Source organism: Chroicocephalus ridibundus, chromosome 1 (genome assembly GCF_963924245.1).
Source record: "Chroicocephalus ridibundus chromosome 1, bChrRid1.1, whole genome shotgun sequence".
In the NCBI taxonomy this organism is placed as follows: Eukaryota; Metazoa; Chordata; class Aves; order Charadriiformes; family Laridae; genus Chroicocephalus; species Chroicocephalus ridibundus.
Genome location: NC_086284.1, coordinates 84,321,741 through 84,345,906, shown reverse-complemented (window position 1 = coordinate 84,345,906; position 24,166 = coordinate 84,321,741).

Here is a 24,166-nt window from a genome sequence, read left to right as displayed (position 1 = left end):
TATCTGAATTATTCAAGTGCAACAGCTCCTAAAGGCCCTGGCATTCACTGGTGAGGTTCATCTCACCTAACTTGAATGACCTGAAATGTAGGTGCTCCTTATATCTCAGTCACTAAGGTTTCCTCTCTAGTCAGAGAAGAGAAAGAGGCAAAGAGTGAAAGGGTGCGTCATCCACATTCACCCAGGTTCACGTTTCATTTTGATGACTGAGACAAGCTACCTAACTCAGAAACAGATGAAATTAAGTGGGGTGAATCCTATCCTGAGAGATTAGTAACTTGCTTATAAAATGAACCCTTCTCGTAATGTTTCCACAGGGTTGTAGCCATGCCGCAAAAGTCATAACCAGCAAGAAGACTGGTTAGAGTAGAAGAAATGTGCTAGCTCAGGCACAGCATAGCAGTGTAAATGCAGAGAAAGTCCTAGGGGAGAGTGAAATATGCCACGTTTTGCTTTCACCACTAGTATTTTAGAAATGAATCTCTGAGAAAATGGGAGGAGAAAAACGAGTGTCACCACAGCTGTACTTAGTATGGGGAGCTGTATTTTTGCTAGAGGAAAGCCATGACAGAGTTTTGAGAGGGGGTCGTGAGGAGCTCAAAATGCTATGGAGATGGGGGAGAGAGGGCAGCTGGCCCATCCACCAGGTCAGCTGACACCCTGAGCATTTAGGAGAAACATACGATAATGTTTAAGTATAATTGATAACTCCTTTTTGTACATATATATTTCAGACTTTATAGCTTTTGCCTCTCATTTTTTAGATGGCTGGTGCTTTATTAGAGTAGACGTCTTTGTTGATGTTAGAAATCACTTCTAACAGGCATAAAGGCCTTTACTACTCCAGGATTAACTATTCCAAAAATAAAATGGTGTCTGCTGGTGAAACAGATGCGAGTCTCTGAGCCTTAAAGAGCAGAACACACGGGTTAGTGTGGGGGCCGTTACTGTCAAGGCTCAGCACGTAAAGCAAGCAAAATGAGGATAAACAGCATCCTTCTGGCATGGCACAGGCCACAGAAAGGCAGCTGTTGCTGTTATCTCCTCCTCTGAGTATTTTTGAGACTTGAAAAATTTTCCCATCCCATACAAAGACAACAGAAGGCTTCCAAAGGCTGTTACGGTACATGGGAAAGACTCTTTAGCTGGTATCACTGTATTGAGAGCACTGAGAGAGGATATTCAGTGGTGAAGCTCAAGGCATTGAGCTTGCTCAGGATGACGAAGCTCTTGAATCACCGTTGTCCTCTTCTCTGGTCAGTGTCCTAAGCTCCAGGTGCTGGCTTTCCTCTGGTGGGATCTGTCTCTTGCCCAGAAGAGTCTGCAAAGACTTACTAAGGGAAAATGATCCAAGACACAAGTTCCTATGAAGATTTCGGGGTGTTTGGTTTTGTTGTTGGATCTGTACCTCTTGAAGGAAAATTGTTGTACTAAAAAGTTAGTGACCTGACCTAGTCACACTTTTGTTGTGATGGCCATGGACTGCTCCTCTGTGTGACCTTGGGAGGTAACTCAGGAAAGCCATTTGCAGTCATTCTGCACAGAACCACAGCTCCATGGGAAAATCCTTAGGGATCCACACCATGAAAGACAGTATACATTATTATATTAGATGCTGTCCTAAAAGCAGAAAGGACAGTGCATATCCCATAGAGTTTTCTCCAGTTGTCTCTGAATTAAGTGTTTAGAGGAAAGGATCAACAGGTATGTCTTTCTGTAAGGCAGGCTTTATGGTCTCCACAATCTGGCAAGCTCAGTTATGCTCTGTAGTGTACAAAGGAAGAACACTGCCTTCTGCAAAAAAAAAAAAAAACAACCCACAAAAAACGCCAACAACCAACCAAAACCAAAAACCCAACTGCAAAAACGGAAACAAAACAGTGACTTTCTTAGGATGGCTTTCGTGGGAACTCATACCAAATGACCGCAGCAGTTTCTTGCAGTCTGACTCGGTTATGCATTAGTGAACCTGGAAGTGATTTCTGAATGTGGCACTGGAGGGAGAAACCAGGATGGTCTCTTAGAAAGGGCATTGAAATCTTTGAAGAAATCCAGCCTGCCAGCTGCACCTCTAAATCCTTTGAGGTTCATGCTCCAGCTATTACTTGCAGTATCAGTTACTAAGCATGTACACACGTGCCAAATAAATGGCTTAACGAGGTACACATGGGCACTCACTCTCCTTCCCCCATATAACAGACAAAGGAGGCTCCCTAAATCAGGCTCCATGCCATTTCTTTTCTACATACAGAATTTTTGTCAGCAATGAGAAAGAAGCTAAACAACAGCTTCCCTCATAAGAATCCTTAAACAGCTAAGCAGCTTGATTAATTACTTAGGGATTTCCCTTGGGCTGTTACTAAGGTAACAGTGTAGAAGTATTTAAAGATGGCTGAATGTGCTGTATGTGCTGGAGGATACACGGTGGCTTTTCAGCAGCAGCCTCCACTGTGATTTTTATACAGTAATAATGCAGAAAATGAAAGGTGTGTGCGTATGTGCATGTACACATGAAAGTGCAGGGCCCACACAACCCTATGAATCCCCGGATGCATCTGCTCAATATAGAAAAAAAAACCATCTGCTTTGGCTTTCAGGAGGACATAACAGGAAAGAAATAGTAACACCCATTTAAAGGGTGCGGGGCACACATCTCTTCCCAGCTCTACAGAGTCTTCATTTTGCTGGCTGATTTAAAATACCCTCTCTCTCCTCTTCACCATGTTGGCCCAAGGCTACCCTCCCACTCCCCGGGGCTCCTCTCTCAGGTGGAGATGCCCACGCTGCTGCCTGGTTCCCCTGCGGTACCCGCCATGGCTTGCTCTGACCTGTGCTGTGGCACAGTGCAACGTCCCTGTGCCGAGTGATGGTGCTGTGTAAGTTCTGGTGGTTTCATGCTCCATAGCAGTAAGGCCTTTTCTAGTCAAAACTGGTGAGAGACAAAACAAGAGGTAATTATGGTAAAGAACATACCCCCATTTGCTCTGTGGGTAATTTGGGAGCATTTGACTGCATGGGAGAACAATCGTCTTGAGTGATGTTCATGCCAGAATTTTATCAATGTTAATGCCCAAGTTAGCTAACACAGGACATGGAGGTAGTTAGAATTTTTGGCTTCTTACCAGCCAGAGAAACCACCTCCTCACTAACTGATCAGCTTGCATCCTTAAGAGAGGAGAAGAAAAGTGCAAGACAAAACTAAGCTCATAAGACTGATATGGGATAAAAGATTGTTTTGAGTTTAATGACTAACCTGTAGTGGTCTGAGTTCCTCTGCTGTCCAGGGAAATTATTTTTTCGCCTTATCTGACATCCCTCTTCTCCCCAGAGCTTTTGCATGTACCTCGCAGCCTCCTCCCTGTCTCTCACTTCTGATAAATGGCTCTGCCCAGCTCCTCCAACTCTACTCAACTCTGCAGCTGAGACAACCCAAAGCTTTGAAAGGACTCACGCTGTCTTGGTAATTTTCTATTTGTAGACATTCGTTTGCTTTTTATCATGTCTCCAGCAGAGACCACAAGGAGAAACGCTCAAGCTTCCACAAGGAACCACTCAAAAACGTGACACTTGCAGGGATTTGTGCTACGAGATGCCGAATACCCATAGCTCTCACTTGGCACCTCACAGGATGCTTACGGCTCAAACTGTGCAACAAATTAATTCTTCTAGTATACTGACATTGCCTAAAAAATAAATAATAAACATTCTGGAGGAACTGAAATAACTTCTGTGAACATCTTTTGGACAAATTGGGAAAAATTTCAGGCTGAGCAAAACAATGTCTGAAACAAAAGGCTCCAGTGTGATTTGGAGAGAGTTTGATATTTGTCAATACACTGAAAATGTAGTCACAACACTGCTTTGTGTTACTGCATCTGTATTTTCCTCCCAAAATTGTTTAATTTAAGTTATTGTTGAGTTTTGCATATCATCTGGCAGCTTATGGCTACTGTTGCTCTGCTAAGCTGTTGAATACCTTCGAACTATCTTTTAGATAGTGCTGCTGTCATATAGCTAATCCCATAGCCCACATAGTTCATTATAGTACAGCAAATAAGAAGTTCTTTGTCTCATTGTTTCTATACCTTCATAAATTACCCACTTCAGGGATATTTAGAAGATATGAGCCTTATTAACAAGACATTATCACTATTGTTTTGAAGCACCTGTCCGCCCATGTGTGGTAGATGATCAAGACAGAAAAGTGTTTTACATCCCTTCTCCCAAAGCAGGCGTTTCTCTTTTATAGCCTTTAAAATTTGACAGGACAAAGCTCTGCAGGAAGGATAAAGCAGTGACAGGGTTTCATTCTCTTTTCCAGCTCCACTTCCCCCGGGTGCAATTTTTTTCCCATTGAGCAATCCTTGCTCTAGTGATCTTGTTTCTCTCTCCTGAGAATCGACAAAGGCGTTTCACCAAGTGAATCACAGGCAACAGGCATCGGATGATTTTTTAATCTCTTGGGAAAAGGAGGAAAGAGGGGTGTTGTCTGCAGCAGCCTCCTGTACTGCAGCAGCAAATTTCAGCCTCTAATCCAGCAGCACCCCAGGCGCTGGTGCCAGTCCTGCCTCTGGGTCTGGATACGTAACTCTTGCTGGGGGCAGCAGCATCCTGGAGGGTACTGTCCTGGAGGAAGGGACAAACTGGTCGCCTGCGCTGTGACTGCTGTCCCCGCTGAGGTTGTCCGCACACAGAGGCCAGACAGCCCTGCCCACTCATCTCACAGCCTGCAGCTTGGCAAGAGGCCTCATGGACATTTCTGGCCAGCTGAATTCCCACATGGGAATTGCCATGAGAACATGTTAAAACACAACCCACAGCTTCTAGGACCTTCCTATATTTACTTTCTTGGAAGGCAACTACACTGAGTTTTTGCTGTAAAATAACCAAGTCCACGGCAAGACGAGGCTGTAAAATATTTATAGTGTCAGACAGAGAGGCAGTTATATCAGTGTGAGACCGTGATGCTAGGATGGCCAGGTTGGGACCTGCTGTGGGACAAGGTGAAACAGTCCCAGCCCTTTGCTCAGGATCTTCCAGTTGCGCTACCAACATGAAGAATGATTTCTAGCAACTTTTCATGGGGTGTTTTCCAGTGTCACTGTTCCCAGTTCACAGTTCCCCAGCACACACCTGCAGAGCCAGTGGAGACCACCCAGCAAGTACGGCAGTTCACCTTCAGGTGGATTAGTTTAAACTGCTGATGAAAGCAGACCAGACCATGAAATGGAGGATCTGAGCTGCACTTGCAGTGAGGATATGTGTCCTGTACTGTTCACTCTTTTGTGGAGATGTTGCCTCAACTCCATAGGCAGTAACAAGAAGTGTGAACTGTTGGACTTTTTAAGTGCCTCAACTGTTTGCTCCATGAACTTGGGTCAGAACCATAAGATAAAGAGAGAAACACCCCCTTGAAGAACCTAAAATAGTCCTCAAAGGAGCTTTAAGTAAAAAAAGATAAGAAATTCTCTGCTTCAGCATCATAATAGAACCGTAAGTGCAATTTTAAATGATAAAATATGAGGGAACACCAAGTTCATGTGGAATGGCAGTAACACTAGGATGAAAAGCAGCGATGACTTCCAACTGTTTAAGAAGCTGTTGTGGGAGCTGTTAGGCTCCATGTTTACAGCTCAGATTTGAGGTTTTTCAGAGCAATCTGCACAGTTCTGGGTTCATATGGGACAGAGGATGAGACTTGATGATGCTTTTTGTGTTGGTGTGGCATAAATAGAAAATAAAAGCAAAATGACATGCCCCTTGGCATTTATCGCTTTGTTTACTTTCATTTACTTAAGGCTTATTTTTGTATTCTATGAGCTAATTTCCTTGGGAATTGATAAATAACAACTTCCTGGAATATTTTCACCCCTGTAAAATCTTGGCATGCTGTAACGATCTCCCAGCAAACATAAGGCATTTAGACAGACTTTCCCACCCTCCCCACCCCCACAGAAAACTGTTTGGAGAAGAATCATGATAAAAGAAAAACCAAGACGTGCTATGAAGCAAGAAGAAGGGGAATAGCTTTTCCTTGGACAGATATCTTTTTGTGAATCATGAATACAGAGTTGCCAAACATCATAGGTCACTCAGAAACATGGAAAAAAGGAACACGTTGTTAACTGTTTTACTGCTACTGGACTGATGGGGTAGATCTAGGTACATGCAGCTCCCTGGATACACTCTGATAGCCCATGGATGGAAAAGAAATTAACAGAAGCAAGGAGCAGTGGAAAACCACCAGCAAGTTAAGCGAGAATACATTTGTGATGCTGCTCCTTAGGGCTCCTCTGCTGTAAATGATTCTTTCTCCCCCGCCAGCCCCCCAACCTTTTTAATTTTGTTTTTTTTTAGTCAATATGATAACTAACATGTGTAAACTACCACGGTATAAAAGCACACTGAAGACACTTAACACAACAGGATCACCTCTATGCTCCTGCCTGAGGCCTACCTCAGAAAGTTTGCCTTAAGCTACAACTAAAATTGCCTTGGCTTCACCACATTTCTCTCTCAGGATAGATGCGTTAGTTACCTTTTTAATGGTGAAGGTAAACTTTTACACTGTGGTTTACAGCAATCTTTAAAGTGAAAATCAGATTTATACCTTTGGAACTGAAGCTGGAAGATCAGTTTTGCAAAATGAGTAATACTGATTAATTGCAAAAGGTCAGTGCAGAATTGATCCATTACCGGTCACTTCTTTCTTGACTTTTCTCATCTTCCCCTCTATGTCCACCTTTTAGATCTTTATTTTGGCTATACTCAGCTGAATCAAAGTGGAGAAGAATGAAAATTAACTTGGTAGAAGACATTTTCTATAGCCTTTCATCTCTGGAAATGCTTTTAATTACTAGAATAGTTTACTGCTAATGTAGTGGATTTATTGAGCTCTAGAAAATCTTTCAGCATTTCATCTGAGGCAGCACACTCGCTTTAAAGTGCTGGTGATAGATGTTTGCTGCTGCTGTTGTAAGCAGCCTAGACCCAGATGTAAGCACTGCTTTATGAAAACCATTTTCCTTGCATCTGTCTCTCTAAAAAAAGAAAGGATGCAGGTGCAGATCCCAGCCAGGATGATCAATATGCCAAAGTAGCATCACTGGGACACCATAAGGCCAGAAGAGAGATGGATTTTGACAAAATGTACAACATCAGAACACAGGAGAAGGGAAGAGATGAGAACATCCATCTCCATTAAGCAACAAGGATGCCTCCTTCGGCGATGTGTCCATGATGATAGGTTTTAGTTTAATTGAAGATGGCTGACATTCTTCTGAAAACTTTTAGAATAATATTACCTGTGGAAGGATAGGAGAGGAAAATTAAATATTTTTTCCATGCAGATGATGGCTGAGAACTGAATAAGAGTCTAAGACAGGGCTTAAAGGCATAGAAAGACCGTTCTGGGCATGTGAGCACGGGTGTGATGAAGATTATTCTTTTAATGGTGCCATCAGACAGCTGGCTGAGGCTAGTGGGGATAGAAATGAGATCTGTGGCGATGTTGGGTAACAAAAGCTGCAAAAATGATGATCATGAACACTGGTGGTGTAATGGTGGGATGGAAAGCTGGACACGACCTGGCAATGCACGCTTGCAGCCCAGAAAGCCAGTCATATCCTAGGCTGCATCAAAAGAAGCGTGGCCAGCTTCACCAAGGGAGGTGATTTTGCCCCTCTACTCCACTCCAGTGAGACCCCACCTGGAGTACTGTGTCCAGCTCTGGAGCCCTCAGCACGGAAAAGACATGGACCTGTTGGAGTGGGTCCAGAGAAGGGCCACAAAAATGATCAGAGGGCTGGAACACCTCTCCTATGAGGACAGGCTGAGAGAGTTGGGGTTGTTCGGCCTGGAGAAGAGAAGGCTCCGAGAAGGCCTTATAGGGGCCTTTCATCACTTAAAGGGGGCCTACAAGAAAGATGGGGACAAACTTTTTAGCAGGCCTGTTACAACAGGATAAAGGGTAACGGCTTTAAACTAAAAGAAGGTAGATTTAGGCTAGATAGAAGGAAGAAATTTTTTATGCTGAGGGTGGTGAAACACTGGCCCAGGTTGCCCAGAGAGGTGGTAGCTGCCCCATCCCTGGAAACATTCCAGGTCACGTTGGACGGGGCTCTAAGCAACCTGATCTAGTTGAAGATGTCCCTGCTCATTGCAGGGGGTTGGACTAAATGACCTTTGAAGTTCCCTTCCAACCCAAAATATTCTATGATTCTATAATGTGAATTTCTGAAGGCTGTTTGCGTGAAAAATAGAAGATTCCCCTTTGTCTCCAATGGGCAATTATGGTATAGCTCACCCAGTCAGGACAGGTAGCAGTTTCTGTGCTGTGTTGTCTTGTTTGAGAATTTGGAAAAGTCAGGTGCTATTGCAGGTGTGCTTGGGAATTTAGGGCTTCTTCGAGGAGACCTGGTGGATATTGCCTCAGTCTATGTGACAGAGGCAGGGGAGAGGATCCATAGAGCTATATATCCACGCGTGCATCACACACATGCATGCATGGGAGCGTAGGTCATGCTGTCAGGTGTTAGTAGCCTCCTATCCTCAGTGGGATGGCCACTGAGACCTTAGATTTCTTATTTATGCCCCTTTGTCTTGATCAGTTAATAAATACTTATTATGCTTTACAAGACTTATAGTTAAATATCAGGGGTGTGTTTGGGCTGGAGAGGAATACAGCAGCTGGCAGCAAGCAAAATATAGCTGCTGTACCAGAAAAGCTAAGCCTGCATTAATATGATTCTTTTAGATTATTTAAGTCCTCCATCACATCCTGTTTATGTTTTAATCACTTTCTCTAGGCACATACTGACAGTCCCTCTTGCTGGCTTGCCACCAGATGGACTTTAATAAACTATTGTTATATCTGGAAGCACTTTCCTATCTCTTCATAATTGGTTCTTGTAGTACTTACATGTGTGATGCAGAGATGTCAGCCTCCACAGCCATACTTATTGCTATAATTGAGCAGAATATTGTTGCTTCCTTTTTTTTTCTTTTTTTTTCCTTTTCCCACCCCACCCAAGGAATCTGAATTATCTGAGACGGTTCCTTTGTTTCTTCACAATTCACTCTTTTCTCTGTTCACCCGACGTTATGCAACAAGCCCCATGTTCTGGTCCTTACCATGGCTGTGCAACAAAGGGTAGGTAAAATGCTAATGTTAATCTGTAGTCTCTGATTTGGCAGACCGGTGGCAGGAAACCAACTTCTGCCTCCTCTCCTCTCCTCTCCTCTCCTCTCCTCTCCTCTCCTCTCCTCTCCTCTCCTCTCCTCTCCTCTCCTCTCCTCTCCTCTCCTCTCCTCTCCTCTCCTCTCCTCTCCTCTCCTCTCCTCTCCTCTCCTCTCCTCTCCTCTCCTCTCCTTCTGCGTGTTCTTGTGACAGAGGAACAAGTGTTGAGGGCTCTTAATTTCTGAAATGAACAATGCCTCCCCAACCCTCTTTATCCTTAAGAAAGGTCATCATTATTTCACTAACACACATTAATGAAGGTTACATTTTGATGAAAAGCGTGTACAGAATTACAAGAAAAGATATGGACTTGAGAGCGTCCCCATGAGTCATCTGAAAAAGCCATTCAGGTAGACAACCCTTGCTTCTTAAAACTTCAACCCCAAGAGGCCTTCAGCTGAAAATGTTGTAGGGATATAGAGAAAAGAGTGTAATATTTTCTCTCTGTCTTAGACTTTTCTCCAGAAAGCATAGCCACAGTATATGATCATTCCTCCTGGGTCCAATTTGGTCCAATGGGATGGAAAGTGATTTGTGACTCAGAATAATTTTATGAGCTCTAGGTATCAATCATTGCTGGCAGAGATGATTTCACAGTTTCAATAAAAGGAAAGAGGCATTTCAGGGAAAGGAAATATTCCAACATTCCTTGAACACCAGTGACAGTCTCCAAAAAGGCCTGCTGGGCCCCTTTGGCACATAACTGCCATCAGGAACTGAAAGAGCATTTCTGAAGAGTAGAAATGAAGTTCAGTTACTGGTTCCTGAGAAAACAGCTTCTGTCCCTCCTGAGAGCCATGGCACCCTTACTATTGAAATAACACAAATGTTCCCTCAGAGAGAGTTGAACAAATACAAGTGTTGGGATGATGTCATGCTTTTTTTGTGTGTGTTCACCAGCTTCACTATTCAATGTCCTGTGCGGGAGCTTGAATAACATTCGGTTTGGGGAGTTTTCTGTGAAAATTAGCTCAAACTTGGAGGGCTTTCCAGCACTTGTATTTCATTCTGACCTGAATACTACTGGAGGGATGCTCCAGGGAACAGAAACACTCAGGATGGAGTTTCATATTTACTGTTACTGTCACCAGGCAAGATCTGGAAAACAATCCCGGGAGCTGAAAATCACCTTATAGACACTGCGTCTGTTTGCCTGGTTTTATTTCAGGTAAGCCAGGAGTAAGGCTAGTATGTAGTATTCAATGGCATGTTTTTCTCTTGTGGAATGCCAGTTTCAGACATTTCCACCTCTCTACCCCACCCTCACTCTAGGTCCCATTTCCACACTACTGTTACTGCGCCCACAGTCGGTCCCACCAAGAGTAGTACCAGCACAGCCAAGGGGGCAGCAAGTTGTCGTGGTGAAGTTAAGAGGCAGTAGGAAAGGAGGCAAGAATGTCTTAAACTGATTTTACTTCTGGCAAAAATGCATCAGTGAGCTATATCTGTGAGAATTCAGCAAAGAAACATTGGTGAATGGGTCTGCTGCTGAAGGGAAGACAAGTTACCATTCAGTCTCCAGCAGCACAGCTGTATTTTTTATGGGGTGCCACTAGTAGTAAAAAGTAGTGGCAAAGCTTAATTTTTGTTACTCAGATCTGCAATGGTGGTCCTCAAATTGCAGAGGAGATGGTTTGTTGAAGAGAATAGTAATTATAACAGCAGTAATTGAGCAGACAACCAGATGTTTGAAAAACTGGTTGCATGGTTGGTCTCAAAGGGTGGTGGTTAATGGTTCACGCTCCACCTGGAGGCTGGTTACAGGTGGAGCTCCTCAGGGGTCTGGGCTGGGACCTACTGATGATGTTTAATACATTTATCAGTGACCTGGAGGACGTGATGAAGTGCACCCTCAGGGAGTCTGGTGATGAAGCCAGACTGGTGGGATCAGTTAATATGCTTGAGGACAGGGTGGCCATCCAGAGGGACCCAGATCAGCACTAAGAATGGGTTAATGGGAGTATTACGATATTAATTCAGGAAAAATGCAGAGCCCTGCACTTAGCATAGACTGCACTGCTATGGGCTAGACCAGAGAACAGCTCTTCTGGATAGGACCTGGGTGTTGTGGTGGCTTTTAGGCCAAACATGATCCAGCAGGGAGCCCTGGCAGTGATGTAGGCTAACAGCATCCTCGGCTGTATCAATGGAAGCGTAGTCAATAGATCAAGGAAGCATTTCCTCTGCGCAACACTTGTAAGACCACCCCTAGAGTATTGCATCCATGTTTGGGCCCCCAATGCAGGAAAGACGTGGATAAACCAGAGGTTGCTCAGTGGAGAGCCTCCAGGGCAGTGGGGCTGGAGCACTTGCCCCAGGAAGAGAAGCTGGGGGAGCTGGGGTTGGGTCAGCCTGGAGGACAGATGGCTTTGGGCGCACCTGACGGCCATCTTATAAACAGTCATTTTATTACCAAATGTGTTCTTTAATAAGCATGCTGCTAATTTTATTTTTATCTTCTCCTTGGCTTTTAATTCTCTAGTCTAATTTGGCCTTACAATTCAGTAGCTATTCCATTATGCCAGAACAATTTGATTTGCTTTGTAATTCCACTATCCATATTATGTTGCAGGGACAATGTTAATTACAGATATTCTTCTCTCATGTGTCTATGAGGTACTTATTTATCATAAAAAAGTGTTACTCTGCCTCTCAAAACATAGCTTTATAATGGCAACATAGAATATTTATTTTATAATGATTACTTACCATACCTCTATAGTGAGAATATATGTAGTGGTCTGCTCCAAGAGCATAAAGCAACCGTGAAAAGAAGTTTGTAACTGTATCACGTAACAGGCAAAACTGGATATTTGAACATGTTACTGTGACTGTATAATACTACTTGCTTTTCCCTTTCGCATGCAAACTTAAAGAATGTCTCTGCAATGCAATGGTTGCGTGCCAAACTATGGTTTTATTTTCCCTTATGCTTTTTTTTTTTTTCTTCAGATGTTTCCAGACTGCTATCTGCATGTGATTTCTTGTGTTCAGTTATGCTTGTTCCAGTCTTATTTCTTGTAAGGTCATAAACGGCCATTTCTGGAAATCTATACTCTGGTTTCTCTTTTTCAACATCCACTGTATGCTGTGAGATTCCTCCTCTGAATCCCTGTAAAGGGTTTATGGGAGTCATCTAGAATTATTCAATATTATTTCTTTTCAGTGATAACATAGCAAGTTCAGGGAATTCAGCACACATGCATGGCATGTAAGAGTATTTATGGTGAATGAGATCTGAAGATATTTCTGGAAGGTAATGCACACTTTCAGAACTATACCCGACTGTATCCCCTTTTCCTTTGTTCTCCAGAGGTTACAAGCCCATGCTTAGCTGTATCCACACATTCCCATCCTTTATACTTACTCATTTTTTGCACAAGAAATTCTGAGCATAGTTGAAGCTGTGAAAAAGGACTAGTGGCCCATAAAAATGGGTGGACGGGTTTCTTTTTAATCTGTAAAGGCTTTGCTAATTCACGCTAGCTGACAGATTGGACTTTATAAGGAAATTCATTTGTTTTGATTCACCAGCAAAGTGATTCTTGTGTGAGGTCAAGAAAGAGTTGAAGTCTCACAGCTGTTAGTGGGAGAGTAGAACAGTAGAACAGCCTGGCTTAGGATTCATCTGACACAATGTGGTAGCTTGCAGTCTAGGTGTCTACAGAGGAGCCAGGTGTCTCGTCTCTCTTCACAAATCAATGGAAAGAAACAGATACTTCCGTAATGATATTCAACATACCCTATAGTACTTGCTCAAGAGAGGTTAGATGAAAAACTCATTTTTTGCCTCTGACTACAGACAGAGTCTAGGGTGACTGATTCATATATCCGCACGGCAGATGTCTAATATGAGACAGGAGGACTCCCTCTCCCGATACCCCAAAACTTCCTCTGAGTTTCAAATTGAAACAAACAAGATCAGGAGCGTGTTGGTTCATCTGCTTTTGCAGTAGCTTAAGAAAGAAAATGCATGAAGTATTGCTCTTAAAAGATCTGTGCGCTCTAGAAAACTGGCAACTGAAGTTGCTCTGAGCACTGCCTTTGCAATGGGATAGAAAAAGCTGCAAGTTTCATGAAATTTGGAGAGTTTAATAAAAAGATCTAGCATACCATGCGAAAAAAAAAATAAAAAATTCTCTCTGACAGTATTCTGGTCCTGTTGCCATTTTCAGCCAAAATCTGTAAATGGATAGTCCCCATGGGAGCATGAATAGGCAAAGGAATATTTAAGATAGGAACATAATTTAACCTCTGCAAAGGGCAAATGCTAATGCTATTTTGTAATCTGCTGCCTGCCTAATCCAGTATCCATATCCTTTTATCTGATTCTACTTACACTCTAAATTCTTCAAAGCCTTAGGAACATGTCCAGTGGAAAAGCGGAAAACATGTCCACTGGTTTCTGTAGGCTTCATTAAGGCTTAATTCTGCATATTTGGCTGCAAGGAGTCAGTACAAAAACATTCTAACATTTGTAGTGCTGGACTATATTTGGTCAAATTCTGGACTTCTGATTTTTAAACGTAGAGTCACATCCATTTTCATTTACCTGTCTCCAAACCAGCTCAAACTACCTTTTAAGTTATTCTAGACTTACAAAAATTTCTCTAATTTGGAAAAGTGTATGACATTTATAAAGGAACTAAAATGAGTAGTCTGCTACTAGGCTGTACTGTGTTATTTTTAGTATACTACTTTCAAAAATAACATTTACAAAAATGATAACACTGTCTTGTAGAGAAAGCGTTATTTTCATAGGTCTGAAACACCAAAAAGTCTTTGGATGAGCTGTAAATTTTCCCTGCTCCTGACTGCACCTACTTGGAGGGCACTGAAAAACATTGGGTGCAAGCCAAGGAGTTCATAAGTGTCCTTAATCCAATTCCTCAGCCCAAGTGATTGATACCGTGCTTGTAGTAAGAGGCTAATGAGTCTTTGCTTAATAATGAAAACTATCTAGATGAGATGAAAGACTTATGCAATTCATTCTGTTAACTGTCCTTATTTGGAACAGTACTTAATTTTTTGTGAAGTGCCTGAGTGGAAGAGCAGATGCCTCACTTTGATTGTGAATGATGTCTTTAAGTCGCTGTGGTCTGTAACACTTTGTGAAAGTTTTCTTGCCTGACTGGATAGGAACAACTTCTGCGGGCTATGAAGTGGGATGTCTACGGAAAGCTTGAAGGTGGTTTAGTGAGTGAGGTCATGCAGTGGAAAGAACACCTGTCTTCCTGTGATCAGAAAGTTCGGGTCTACAAGAGGCCATCTACATTTGGTTCGCTGAAAGAGAAACTGTGTTTTTATGCAGTTCTACAGATCAACAGATTCTTTTTTCCCTTCTTTCCCTTGCCCTTATGTCCACACACAGATGGCTCGTACATCACTACCTTCAAAAATTAGGGTAGTTCCCCCCCACTTACTGGAAACGATCTCATTGCAACTTCCTATTTTGAGTCACAGGCTAATGGTAGCTCACTTTCTCTGACACTGGATTAAAAATGGCAGGTTAGATTCAGAGACCCAGGTAAATGGTCTCTGAACCTGAAGGTTGAACCCAATGAATCTTGCTGTGAGATTCACAGTGAGATTAAAACATGGGGAATATCTTCAGTCATGAATCTGTGCAGTCCAGATCCGAAGGAAAACAATCAACAACCAGTTTCAGTCTGATGCTGATGAGTTCACACGGATCAACTTTTCCTTAATTGCCATTTTCTAGTTCACTTGAATGCTGTTTGCTTTTCTTCACTGAATGCATGGATACAACTTCATTTTCATCTCCACACCATCTCTATAAACTCCATCCTTAGCAGTAAGCTAATACATTTTCTTTCCCTCCACAGGTGTTGCTTAGGTAATAAAATAAGAAATGCTTTAAAGTGCAATCAGCCTAATTCCTGAGAGACAACATTCTTTAGAAATCTAGATATTTTTCTATAAATCAATTGAGGTTAAGAGATACTAATAAATCTTTTTAAACCACTGTCTCTAGGGGACTGACCAAATGTAACTCTTTTTGGCCATGTTAAATGAAAAATTGCTTTCAAGGAAGATAATTGTCAGCGAGGTCTAATATGTGATTCTGGTTTTTTCAAAATACGTGTGTAGATAAATTATATATCTGAAGAACTTTGTTAACAGATGCATCAAGTGAAAGAGCCATCCAGCTTGAACTGCTAACAGATTAATTCTAGGCATCATGTGAAATATGACTAAGAGTCACTGTTTCCCCAGCAACACTCTTGCAAAGGACAGCACTAAATCTTCATGGAGAGAAACAGACATTATTCTTATAGAAATTTCCGTGCATGCAAACAGTTTTGCCAAGGGCCTGGGGTGTGCTTTGGAAAGTCTAAGGTCATTATAAACAATAACAAGTTAAAGCAAAATTGAGTGCTAAAAATAGTGTGTGTCACTGGAAGCATCTTTTAAAGTCATTTGTGTGTTTTATTGGAACAAGATACTTATGTGCTCAAAATATTTAAGAACAAGAATGGACTGATTAGAGTAGACACTTTAAATATCCTTTCCAGGGAACGGCATTCCCTGAGGTGCTATGTAAGGGCTCTGAATTCTCTAGCTTGCTTCAATTCTTTAACAAGTGGTTGCCTAACATAAGCATGAATGCACCAGGCACAGACACCTCGGCCCTTTCTTGCCCCCCAGGAGGACTGCCTAGCCCAAATCCCTGGCCAGATAGCCTGATTTACTTTCACAGAGGTGCTTGAAACAAATTTGAATACTATTTAGTCACAGGGTCCTTGATCATTTTCCAGCTGCATAAAAACATTATCTCAGGGAAATCCTCCCCTTCCATGCAGAAACTGTTTCTCTTCCAGTCGGCAATTACATCTCCTCTCCTCCCGCCCATTCAAAACCCTGCAGAACATCAAGTCCTGGGATAACGGCAGTGAGTCCATTTACATGGGAAAGCTATACCAGGAAAGCAAGATGTGTATTTTTAGCTATTACAAATAAGATTTAGCAGTAGGAGACAGAAGGAAGCGTTAAAACTATGTGACCCGTCAAGTCTCTGTGGACCAACTGTTTGGGAACCTTTGAGATGGCAAGATACGCCATACTGTGAGCACATGTAACCCTATTTTTGTTTCCCTTTAAATCCCTAGGCTATTAATTCCTTTTTAAAAAGTAATTTAAAAAGGAAAACAAACCAACCCTTTCCAGCAATAGTCAATAGTAACTTTTTTTTTTTTTTTTTTTTTTGGCAGGGGTATTTTTACCACTAATTTTTAAACAGTTTTTGTTGTTTTTTCAAGGTGCCCTTGAGATTACTCTGTGGTTGGCAGGAATACTAAAATGTGCTAGCATCAGAAAGAAGGGAGCACTCCAGCAGCTGTTCCATGCCAGCACATATCAGGCAAGTGTTTTACCCATTTTCAGTTTCGGTGAAAATTTTGCAGGTGGGTGATTTCACTTATCTTTTAGTTTGTGTATGGCTTTAACATGGATCGTGCCGGCTCGATATTGGAAACAACAAATATTTTGAGAACCTTGGATGAAAAAGAAAGGATTTTCTTTTGCTTCACTGAGCTGAAAATACAAACTTGGCAGGGAGTAAACTGTCATGATTGGCCATATCACTCAGTCGCTATTGAAACAGAAATTCCCTTTTGCAAAGGGTTCATCCAACTGCGTCAGTGAGAAGGAGGGATCATCCTAGTGCAGTCAACAACACAGAAAAGACAGGATGAAAATAACATTTCCTAGCCCTTCTAACATTTTGCTCATGTCTCTTTTGCGCCTTCCAAAGATTAACGGGAGTGACTTGTTTCCTTCAAATACATAGTTGAAATGTTGGGGATAAGATGCTGTATTTGGTAAGAATAGCATTGATTCAAACCCGAAGTAAGCCTAGTAAAAGTAGCAGACTATCCAGCTTCTGTTATCTTAATTGCCCTTGAGTAATGTAAATGTCTTATGTGGACACATTGTATATTTCATTACATTTGAATTTTGGACATTTTATGAATGTGTATTTAAGTCATCAGGCACCTTAAGAATCTGCAAAAGATTCCACTTGGTATCTGAATCTCAGGCTGAATAGGACTGATGATATCCAAAATACAAAGCTAATCTCCAGTCCTACAGTCAGTTCCTCACAAGAAAAAACAGATTTTCATATACTCACTGAAGGGCACTCTCCCTGAATACAAGGATCCATTTATATAAATTTCAACTCAAGACCAGGGCCATGAGGAAAATTGGGTACCTTATTTACATTATTAATAAAAGCAATTGCAATTGAATTTACAGGATTCTAACAAAGAAGAGAATGAACTGCTGGAAATAAATCAAGCAAGTAAAGATGAAACACTCTTCCCATAACCTTTTGGTGTCTGCTGCTAGTATCCTCCTTTAGTACAAGGACACCAGCCTGATGGAGAAATTACACATCTGTGGTGAGAGTCAGCACAACGTTGGCACTGAAAGGAAACATTTGGTGCACAGGCAGACGAGAAATCTATACAGAAAGCAAAGGGAGCTATAGAATCTGACAGGAGCTTTCCCCATTTGTGCAACGTCAATTATAAATTCATAGCACTGGCACCACATTCACTTTGGCTTGCAAACAAATAATTGGTCTTCTCACTGTTCCCAGCAGTCCCTGTACAGTCCAGATGACACAAAGGGCATATTGTTGTGATCGCCTCCCTTATCTGACATGGTAGCAAACAGTATGCAACATAGTCCCCAAGAAACTCTTGTGTCACTTTTTTTTGCCTAATGCAGCAGAAAAAGGCAAAGACACAGTATCTCTCCTTATTTTCAGTTTCTGCTTGTTCTTCCCTACTCTCCCACTCCTTGCTCTCTTTTTAAAAGAAATATGTTCAAAATAATGGCATATGCTTAATCTGGACATAATTTACAATGAGGTGTGGCAGAAGCATGTTTTGTTGACTAAGCAGAATAGGAAAAGTAGTTCCTTTGATTTAAAACTTTCAATATTTCAAGTTTAATTGGTAAAAAGTTTATTTTTTGCAAGTGACACCATTGGAGCCAACCCTATTTGGTGTCCCTTAACTACCATTGTCTTCTGAAGGACCTCTCTTGTAATGAAGGGCTTTGTCCCTGATGATGTCATTAATACGTTGCTCTATTACCAACCCCAGAAAGCTCATATATGTGATCAAAACTAAAAGTCCTGTGTCTCATGTCTTACTGTTTACATTTTATTTTAAGCCTCTTAAATAGTTCTACCATGTTTCTCAATTTAATTTACATCCTTGATGGTTTTCTACATATGAATTCTTTTTTCTTTGTGGTGCTGAAGGAACTTTGCTTCCATAAAGGCCGTGCAGTTTATCGAAATGAAGCAAAGTGGAGGCCATCTTTTCTTGAGACATTGTGACTTATATCACAAGCAATATTTTGCCAGTACAAAAAAACGTACTACACAAAACTTTGTAACATATTTTGCAGATACGTTACTGCTATATGTGTGTCTATCTGTCTGTCTGTCTGTCTGTCTATCTATCTATCTATCTATCTATCTATCTATCTATCTATCATAGAATCATAGGTTCAGGTTGGAAGGGACTTTAAAGATCATCTAGTTCCAACCCCCCTGCCCTGGGCAGGGACACCTCCCACCAGACCAGGCTGCTCAAAGCCCCATCCAGCCTGGCCTTGAACACTTCCAGGGATGGGGCATCCACAACCTCCCTGGGCAACCTGTTCCAGTGCCTCACCACCCTCACAGTAAAGAATTTCTTCCTAATATGCAATATAAATCTCCCCTCTTTCAGTTTGAAACCGTTACCCCTTGTCCTAGCATTATAGTCCCTGATAAAGAGTCTCTCACCATCTTTCCTGTAGGCCCCCCTGGAAGGCCGCTATAAGGTCTCCCCGGAGCCTTCTCTTCTCCAGGCCAAACAACCCCAACTCTCTCAGCCTGTCCTCATAGGAGAGGTGCTCCAGCCCTCTGATCACCTTCATGGCCCTCTGCTGGACCCGTTCAAACAGGTCCATGTCCTTCTTGTGCTGAGGACTCCAGAGCTGGACACAGTACTCCAGGCGGGGTCTCACCAGAGCGGAGTAGATATATAGCCTTCAATGGCTGTGGCTCAGCACAGGACACCAACAGAAACTGGGGGATGAAAACAACCCAGTCATACCTGGGCTGCCCTTGAGAATGTCGAGGGGACACTGACCATGGTGAACACGGGAAGTGCTCCTCTGCAAAGCACAGAGGCTGTGCTAATATGGGGGCCCAGCCTACAAGTGGAAGAATGGCTGCTGGAGGTGGAAAGGTGCCCAGACACACAGTGTGGAGTTAGCGGGCTTCACTGAGCATGGTGAGGTCTGAGCACACACAGACATCAGCGCGGACAACCTGTGCAGGTATCCATGGCCCAGAGCAGTCTGTGCTGACAGCCGTACCCCTACCACAGCACTGCATTTAGTACCCTATCCAGTAGAACTCAGCCTAAGTCAGAGATTGTGTGCTACCCAGCTGCTCTCTTGAATCCTAGGATTCATTAGGAAACAAGAATTATTCCAGGGTGATTCAAGCAGAACTTAACCCACCCTTTCAAATATGCACAGGGCAGCAGCAGTTTTAGATTCAGCTTCCTCATCATGTAAATTATTAGTGGTTTTTTTCACAAATAATTGCCAGCTCAGATCTTTACCTGTTATAAATTACTTAATTTTCTTGTGGTTATGTCAGTTTATACCACTGCAAATCCCGTCTGATGACATAATTGGAAATCTGGGATAAAAAGCTAATCTCCAAGGGCATCATAGTCTCTTCACACAGATGTTTCCATAGCAACATAACCATCGTGATACGACCATGGTGAATGGGGGGGTTATGCGATTTATTTCTTTTCCTGTGATTTTTTTAAAATGGAAGAATATGGATGGGGACGGTATAGAAATAATACTAATTGATCCACAAGTACAGGGAAGGATTTGGCAGAGAAAACGTGGTTATGTGTCTAAGGGGAATATATAGACATGTTATGAAGTGGGACTATGGTCTCCCTCTAATATACATGTATTTTAGATTTAAAAACCTTGGCAGTATTTATGTAGATGGATAAAAGTCTCCACCAAAACCACCGTACATTCTTTACAGGTATTTAATTTTCTCACTAACCAGAATAGTATATTAAAGTGCTAAATCTTCTGCCTCTGCCTCACCTGTCAAAAGCAGAGCCAATCTCTTGACATCATCATCCCAAGTCAGTGAACATCCCTGGGTAAGCCTGTTCCCCGGTATCCCTTTCCAAAAGGCCCAAGTCCTTGAGCAGCAGGACTAACGATGCCTGGTTTCCTAAGGCTTTGTGTCTCAGGTATCTAATGTAGTGCAATTTCCAGCCAAAGCATTTTTGACATTTATGGCAGTCATGATAGCTCTCCTGTATGAATTCTCTGTCATTTAGTACAACTTGGGCTCATTCATCTCCCAGTACAAGAACTGACAGGGTCCATCTTCCAAGCCTTTTTTTGAAACTTTTAGAAAACTAACATATTTAAGATCATTACTCTATCAAACTCCATCCCATCAAATGTGGCTGAAATTGGTGGGCTAAAAAGTTACAAGTGGGAAGGCATGTACTTTTGCTGTGAAGACATATCCTTCTTCCCTACGAAAAAAGGTGGATGAACTTCACAACATACCTGAAAAACATGAATCTCAAACTTCTGTAGATTAATTGTCTTATCTGTAAGGTCCTTCACCAGTCCTGTGCTGCCCCGTCTCAGATCCGACATGCACCGCAGGAGCGCAGGGATGGTGGGACAACTGCCACTGGCGTGGAAACCCCTGAGAGCTGGAGGTGCTGCGCAGGTGAGGAGGAACCACCTTTGAAGAGGGGAACGGATCACCAGGGGCAGGACCCACATAACCAGCTGTTCAGGTTTGCCAAAAGAAATTATCTATCTCTGTACCTGCAGGAAAAAAATGGGTACCTTGTTTGGATCTTTTCCAGGGTAGAAGTGATTTTAGGGACTTTTCCCAACCACGAATGATTTATGATGCACTTGCTGGAACAGCTATGCCAATAAAAAATAATGTGAGTAAATCAGGCATTATCAACAGCCACATGTTGCTACAGATGAGACAGGGATATGCAAGTTTTCTAAACTTGAATGTATTTCATGTAAAGTCATGTCCTCTCTTCAGTTTTACTTACTACTGGAACTTCGGGTGGGGGTTTACTAAAGCCTCGACTGCACCTTTCAAATTTGCTGTCCTTACTTCTCCAGAAGGAAACCCAGGAGAAACTGGCAGTCCCAGAAGCCCTCACCTGCTTTTCCCCTGACATAAAGGCTCTGCTTTGCTAAGCGGAGGATCCGTGCCTGCCGGGAGCTCCCAGGATGGCACAAACCAAACCCGACAGCACAGGGGTCATCACGTTCCTTTAGCAGTTCCCCTGAGGTCCTTCCAGTTACCAGGGTAAGCCAGGAAGCTGCAAAACCCAGGCACAGGGGAGGTGCAGCCTCAGGCTTTCAGGCTTTCAAAAATGAGCCAGTTCCCAGATTTGATATAAGTAAAGAAGAGCCTCTCTGCTAGCCCATCCTCACTAGGATGGCTTGATTTTTTTCCTGAGCTCATGGGTTGCTTTTTAACTCTCAGAGCACCAGAAGTGAGGAGCGTGGTGCTGGATGGTGCCCTATTCTCATATGCTCTCAGCATCGCAGCTGGACCCGACGTTAGGAGATGGCTTAGTGCGCCCTTCACATCCCTGTGAAGCTGAAATCTTGTGCGGACTTAGTGTCAAAGCCTGAATTCTACTCAGTTTTATGATGACTTCATATTTAGCCCACATTTAGAAAAAGATCCAGATTTGGGACCAAAGTGAAAATTGGATGTGCGGGTTGTAACACCCCGTTAACCCGCAGGGACACCGTGTTTGAACAGAGAGATACCTAACCTCCCACAGGTGACCCTGCAGGGACACCATCAGCCCTCGGATAGGCAATATCCCCCCCAATGGCAACATTCACCCATGTGGGCAGACGAGGGCTGTCTTCCAGACCTGCCCTGGAGCAATCCCAAATTGGGCAGGTGGTGGGATCACAAGCTAGCCCCAAAATCAGGGCAGGCTATAAATCCAGATTGTATCGCTTGCCCATGGCAGAGATTAAGTGCCAGGTGCAGAATCTGAACCCCCACTAAAACTTTCCTGTTTAGTCTAACCATCCCACACAACGGTTTCAGTTGAGCCCTTCAAAGTAACCTGAGCCAAAGAAGTGCTTTCCTCAAAAGCGCAAAAGGAAAATAATTTGAAATGATACTACAAGTACAAAACAGAAACAAGCTTAATATTTAAGGGTGCCTGCATGACCGAAGAATTGTTCTGTTTCTAAAACTGAAATTGAAGAGACCATAAATCCAGTAATACGGTCTACTGTCTTTAGGCATTTTTTGAGAGAAATAACAATATTTATTTAGAAATGTCACTCATTGATCATGTTAATTGTTTTGGGTTTTTTTCTGAGTATAACTTCACAACAAATTTTAGCATGTGTATTTTTAGTATTCGTGGCTGGCAGCTGGACGGCAGAATAGACAATATTATTATGGATTACAGGATCAATAATCCACGTGCTAAGAAGGATTTATGTAAGAGACCACAACAGTTTAAGCTTCAATAAATAACATGTAGCAGAGGACAGAAATAACAGACATCCTCTAAATAAAAACAACAAAATTTTTCTGTATGAAAAAGAAAAATAATACATGTAATATTAAAATCAAAGTCCATTTTTTTAAAGGTAAATAGAATGCATACTGTTACTTTGTAAAAGATTTAAGTACATATTTGCATGAATCAAAATATGTTTCGAGGCCTGAAAGATCAGAACAAAAGGAGCTTTTTCTTGTCTCTGCCCATTTTATCAGCTTCCATGATAAAAAAGAATTTTTTCTTCTTCTCTGTTTGAAGCTCAGATCGCAATCCCTGAGGGAATTCATGAGGCAGCAGAGGAGGTGAAAATAACCTCTACATCTGAATACTACGAAAGCCAAGACATCACAAAAGTGTATTGTAGCTGATATTTCATTCAGGGCTTTTTTTTTGCCCCATATTCCTTTTTATGTGAGGTCGTGCATTTCCTCTTTTGCAGTGGGAGCATCAGTCTAAACACTGAACATCCTGGCTTTCACGGTTTATAAAAAGAAGTAAATGTGATCAAAACAATTATTATTTTTTTTTTTGCCTCGGAGATATAACAGTAGCTTTGATTTCCTTAATTACACCCGTCACTCTGGAAAGGTCATAGTCTAATTCTGGTTACTATTCTTGGAGCAGAAGGAATAATTCTAGGGGGTTTTTTCACCTGCTTTCACAAACCAGCGAGGCCTCCTTCTTCTTTCTTTTACAGGAACAGCTACATCCTCCGGAGACTTCACCAGCATGTGACTAGTCAGTCAACAGGAAATTATTTACAGTTTGATTTTTAATTACTTACGATAACACAAATGCCTGAAAAATTGTAATCCAAGGACAAACCTCCCCCTCACTGAGAAAATTCAGATAATTTAACACTGTGTTGCCACACGCTTCTTATTTACAAACAAACCAACCAAACCAGATTAAACTTCTCCGGTTTTCTTTTGTTTGCTTTCCCATGCCGTGTGCATAGGAAACCCTGAGCGTGGCTCAAAACAAAACCACGGCAGATGACATTTTGCCGATGACCCCCCCGCATCTCAGGGACCACCGGTGACCCACGGGCTGAGAAACCACCGTCCACACAGTGTATCGCAATACTGTCCTTGGGATCCAAAGAGCTGCAGGCTGCAAGGTGCTAACCCTTTTGGCCCCAGTCCAGCAACACATTTAAGCATGTGCTTACCATTAAACACCTGAGTTGCCCTGTGGGCTTTGGCTGGATTACCCGTGTCGGAGCGCTCTGCTGGCTGACAGCCAGAGCACTCAGCACCGCGCTCTG